The sequence below is a fragment of the Phyllostomus hastatus genome, unplaced genomic scaffold, assembly GCF_019186645.2.
Source record: "Phyllostomus hastatus isolate PE091 unplaced genomic scaffold, TTU_PhHast_1.1 phas_scaffold_1066, whole genome shotgun sequence".
In the NCBI taxonomy this organism is placed as follows: domain Eukaryota; kingdom Metazoa; phylum Chordata; class Mammalia; order Chiroptera; family Phyllostomidae; genus Phyllostomus; species Phyllostomus hastatus.
This window is the reverse complement of record NW_025334004.1, coordinates 5,863,286-5,869,285: the sequence shown is the minus strand read 5'-3', so window position 1 is coordinate 5,869,285 and position 6,000 is coordinate 5,863,286.

Genomic DNA, 6,000 nt, shown 5'->3' with positions numbered 1-6,000 from the left:
TCATCAGCAAACGACTTGTGTGTTGAAGGAAAACTGATGTCATTAAACGTTCTGTTACATCAAAAATGTGTCCATATTATTGACATCTAATAATCAAGAAAACTGATGCAGAACATATTTAGGAGACTTGTTAAAACTGATGATTATGGGAATAGGGACTTATGAATCAGTTTTTGTTAAAGCATTCATTCAAATTATTTCAAACAGGATATTTTATAAAATAGAGGTTCTATAAAATTTGAAAATTAATTGGAAAAATGTCTATGTGTTTCAATGCACAGGCCATATATTTGATAGGTGAAATATTTTTAGTACTGTCTCTAACAGATTTGATATTTCTTCTGAAGAAACCAGAAAGAAATTTACTATTGCTTAAACAAATGTATAGGTCACTGTTTGAAGTAAAGTAGCAAGAGGAAAAACATTAAATTACAATTCATTGTACAGTTGAGGAAATTGATTTTGTATTTGAAAGAAAGATTTCTTATTTACAGTGGTACTTGGGAAACTTTAAAATTTTGTCTCATTTAAGGGATATGCTTTCTGGCCCTTAATCAAAGTGTACCATGATAGAGAAAGAGTTTCTATAAGAGAAGAGATAATAAGAGTTCCTGAATTTTATCTGGCATATGGCTTTTGTTCCAAACACCTTAGTTGTATGGTTATAACTGCCCGGTGAGATCACTAAGTAGTTTTTACTAAGTTTCCAATGAGTGTAGCTGGGTGTCAAGTTTAAGGTTAAACAAAAACGAAATTACTTTTCAGGTATAAAAAAAAAAAGAAAGAGAAAGAGAGGGAGGAAGGGAGGGATGAAGGAAGGAAAAGAAAGAAAGAAAAAGAAAGAGTGGGCCAAGAGGGGCTTCCACGGTGGACTGTTGGACGTTTGGCTCAGAACTCGGAGGTGCGATGGGGTTTGGAGAGACCAGCCTGCAACCCTCTAAATCCATGTGGACACTGAAGCTGCAGGCCTGGGTGAGAAAGGGCGAGGAGAGAACCCAGGGCCAGTTCCGGAAGGCTGTCCACAATTAAAGACCCAGCCAAAGAGGGAGGCATTTGCATGGCCCTGAAAGTAAATGCCTCAACGTTTGCTCCCCAGACATTTCACTTGCCTTCACCTACATCGTGCAGAGAGGAAGAAGGAGGATCAGGGGAGATTTGCATCATGAAAGCCAAGGGAAGAGAGTTTTTTCCAAGGATGCCATGGTCCCCATTGTCGAACTCTGCTAAGGGGAAAGAGAAGCTGGGCACTGACGTTTGGATTTATTTGTGTGCCTAGGCACTACATCCCCTGGGAGATGGAGAGGTGGATATGCTGAAAACCACCTTGTCTTGGCTTTTCCCTGTTTTATAGACCCCGGTACTCTGCTGTTTCTTCTGTTCCAGACTGAGCCGTCCTGCATGTCTACAGTCCTTGTCTGGAGCCTCACGCCTTGGTCATTTTAGCTTTCCTTTTCTGAGAGGGGTTCTTCATTTGACTGGCCACAACTACACTTTTACTGCAGTTGAACGTGCTTAATAGACCTTAGAAGCTGAGAAGTCTGTGGTATGTGCAGTGTTCTCTTTTCCAGAGTAGTGATTGCCAGGAAGATCCTTTTGTATGTGTGACCCAGAGTAGTGCTGGTACACAACTCTTGCTTATTTAAAGCCATGATGGTTAAAGAATAGATTCTGGAATATGATAGAGTCTGGGTTCAAATTCCAGCTTTAACAGTCATTAGCTCTGTGACTTTAGGCAAATTACTTAATCTCTCTGAACCAGTTTTCTCATCTGCAAAATGAGGACCATGACGAAACCTCATAAAGTTCCTTAGGATTAAATGAGATAATACATGAAAGGGGTTTGGCACAGGGCCTGATATATATTACACACTTAAGAATCACAGTAACCATTTCTTCTGCTGTTGCATTTTAACTAGATTTTTTGTAGTGGTTGGATTCTTCCAGTTTTCCCAGAAAGCACTTGGATTCCAGATTGACAGTGTGTTTGTCCTCAATTTGTGAGGTGAGGGAGGCACTTAAGTTTAAAAGTCATCTGTCATCTTTCTGTTTTAGACACTTTTCTCTGTGATCCCAAACACCCTGTGTGTGTCTCTGTCACGGCTCTGAGCACGCAACGTTCAAGTTTACATGCCCTTGTATATCTGTCACCTTCGCTGGGCAATCACATCCTTGGAGGGCCTGGTACCAGGCCCTACAATATCTAGCACATAGTAGAGCTTTAAGAAGGGTTTATTAAAGGCATAAAGGAATGATGGTGCACTGACTAGTTAGGCCTGGGCATGGAGCAACCAGGAGACACATCTCTAATGTGCAGGACTTGAAGTAAAAGAGTGCCTCATAGCGTGTCCCTAAATATTTCAGTGATGTATAAAGTCACACAGACACTCTCAGTTCTTACCCGGGGCTCTGTAGCCTAATCCCCAGAGGACAGAGCAGCCTGTTCTTTTTCCAAGCAGCCTGCTGCCTGTGCGTGCGGGTGGTTTCATGGGCCGGCTGGGCTTGTAGAGGGGTCAGAGGGCTGACAGCAGAAGCCTGGCCTTGGCACAGGTGCCTAAGGTACCTGGACCCAGGGGAACCCCCCCGAACCCAGGAGGAAGATTCCCAGGGAGCCAGGGCCTCCCCAAACTGCCCCCCCACCACTCCGCCAAGAGGTGAGGGAGAGGGTGCAACCATCTGTGTGCCCGGCCGGACACTCACGTGGGTGATATAGGTCTGTGACTTCAACCCAGGAGCACCCCTTCTGTGGTTTCCCAGGGCAGAGACCATGACCCCACTCCCCTCCCCCACGAGGGCCCCCATTATATGGTATGTTCCTCTCCCCTAATTCCTGTTTAGTCAATTGATTACTGAACTTTTGGAAAAAGTTTCTTAAAAGACCAAACAGGAAAAAAAAAACAACGTGTCATGCAGCTTGTGATACACAGGGCCTTCTAAAAAGGCAGGCCCGGGGTGGGGCCCCTCGTGCCCCAGTCTGGGGATGGCAAAGGCAGGCCATTGGTTTCTGCATTAAGAACAGTGGGTCCATGGTGTAGAGTCACTGATCATCTTATTCACTCAGGTTTTTTCCTCCCGCTTGAGCACTGCCATAGGCCAGGCCCTGTGCTAGGGTCAGAACATAGGGCTGAACTACACAGACTGGTGTGTGTTGTTCTGGCTGGACAACGAAGATGGTTGTTACAGGAAGGGAGGTACAGGGGGAAGTAGCCAAGGCAGGGACCAGAGAGGGCAAGTGACTTACCCAAGGTCACACAGCTAATGAGTGGCAGAACTAGGAATGAAGTTGGGCTCCTGGATCCCTGCCAGTTTTCCTGCCATCACCGCACTCAACCCACAGCTCTGGGGCTGCTTCAGATGGACACCCCAGTGGCAGCTCCGGGCTGTTCTTCAGTGAGCACATTTTTAAGAACCAGAAACACTCTCCTTGGGTTTCCGTCTTACTCCTTGGTCACCCCCTCCCTCCTCGCCATCAGCTGCTCCCCCAACTGTTTCCACACAAGAAGCTTGAGAAATGATGGCAGCCTGGTGCCAGTGGGGTGGCCTGAGCAGCCCAGAGGAGCCGGCACCAACGCCATGGTTGGAGACCAGCCTCTGCATTGTAGGATCTATGAAACGTGACACTGGTTTTGCCTTTTCCCTCCTACTCCACACGCGCGGGGTGCCTGAGAGCAGTTGTCTTGGACTCAGGAAATTCAGACAGGACTTCCCTTTGCCTTTCTTCATTCGGTCCAGCCCTCAGCTCTCTGCGGCAGCTGTCTTGAAAGAGTCTGGCCTGGGTTGGCACCAGGGCCTCAGGTCTCTGTCTGTGTTGGGCACTGCACGGCAAGGCACAACAGGGTCTCTTTCCATCTGCCTGTGCCATCAGGAGCTCCATGGTGTCACAGACTGTGTGTCATCTTGCCTCTGGACAAGGTGACTGCAGAGATAGCCATGTTTTCTTGGGGAGCCTGGCCAGCCTGTTCCGTGGGACAGGAAGGTGGAGAAGGAGAAGTACGATCATACCCAGTGGTCACGCACTGCCCAGGGCTTCAGGTTGCTTGGTGGGCTCCCGATCTCATTTTCAAGGGAATGCTGCAGGGATAAGGAGGGAGGATTTATGGAAGATTTCTGTGGAGTGCGCTGGGCTGTGCACACCATTCCTCAGGGCAGAGGGGTGGAAGCACTGTCCTCTCCACCAAGTCCAGTGGGACTGGTGCTCCCACAACACACGGGGAGAGCTTGGTGTGTGTTACTGTGGCTATGGGGACACCCTGCATATGCATCCACACACCCAGAGGAATCTAAAGGCCAGAGGTGGTGCCTGAGTCCCAGGCATCAGGCCAGCAGTGGGAGAGAGCCCCTACCAGGCGGACAGGAAACAGACTTGTCTTTGATGGGGGTCACTGTGGCATGATTCTTGGGGGCCCTATAGGGCACCTGCAGCATCTGCCAGGAGCCACTTGGAAGGGATCCTGCCCAGGACGGCAGCCTGTGGGGAGAGAAAACCCCTGTAGTAAGAGGCTGTGGGCTGTACGCTGGAACAGCAGGTGAGGGGCACCAGGAACAGCCCACTGACATAGAGGCACAGCCCCTGCAAGTGAGTGGAGGTTGAAGGGCCCAGAGGGGACCCTGCAAAGAATGCAGAAGGATTGTGAGAGAGAAGGAATTGTGATCACCAGTCAGCTCCACCTTGCTGGGGGTCTGTAGACCTGCCCTGCTGCACTCGGCTTCCCCTCCTCCCCCACCTCCTACCCAGACCAAGTGGGGGAGGAGAGGGAGGAAAGCCATCCCCCTCTATTTTGGGAAGGAAGGTGACCCTTTATCAGGCCCTAGTTTGGAGCAGGGGAGAAGTGTAACCCTGCAATGAACATTGAAACGTTGATTAATATACTGAACTTTCCAGTTTCTAAGTTGAGGCCGTGAAAAAGTCCCAGGAATGCTGACATTTTTATCCAGTGGAAGGAGACTATGAGAGGCACAAATTAAATAAGTAGGTGTTTTAATTACATCTCGTGAGTTCTGCTAGTTCAGTGTCACATTTACGGTAGGGTCTCATTCACCGTGGAGGAGAGACTCTGTAATGCACCCACCCTTAGTTAAACAGTGGTGGAGCCCAAGCCTGTTTGGCTCCAGCACCTGCGGTAGGACAGGGCTGTATAAAGGGCTCTGGGGAAAGAGCAGATGGGACCACCTCTGAGAGTAGGTGCTACTGGCCGGGCCTCGAGGGAAGTGTAGCGGCCTCTCCAGCGAGCTGGGGCTCCAACCAGCAGGGCAGCAGGTTCTGTGGGGAGCCCTGCTTAGCAGGCCCTGGACGGGACTGGTAGAAGCGGCTTTTCAGGGTCCTTTCTCCCACCCAGTCCTAACGACCCCACTTCCATCCCTCTGCCCCGCCCCCTCCAGGCTTCCTAAGGAAGTGGTGGGTGCTGGTGTGGCCGCTTCTCTCCAGTTCCAAGGCTCCTTCCCACCTTCCAGTCTGGACTCCCCACCCCCATTGAGGCTTCCCCCATGACCTAAAAACTGAGGTCACATGGAATGCAGGCACATTGTGGCTGGGGTGGGGAGCATTTGTGTGAAGGAACCCACTTTTCTTCATGACTGTTTCTGTCCGTCTTGAGTACTGGAGACCCTGGTCTGGGACCTTGTGTTTTTTCTTACCTGGATTACTGCTGTCGGCTTTTAACCTGTTCCCATTTCCAGTCTAGGCCCCATCCCTTTACAGTATGTTTGTTCTCCACAAAGCTCCCAGAGAGCTTTTAAAAATAATAACAAGATGATGTCAGTCCTGATTCCAGTCCTTCGACTGGGCTCAGAATAAAATATAAGCTTGTAAATAGGTTCTAAAAGTGCCTACAAACTGGGCCCCTGGTGTCCCCTCCAGAATCCTGTTGCATCGCTCTGGTCACTGCCCAGCCCCGCCCCACCGGGGCTCTCCGCGGGTGGCTGGGCTGCTTGCAGCTCCAACTGTTCTTTGTCATGACTCTTTCCATGGCTACTGGCCTGACTCGTTCCAGCTACTCTTTCATC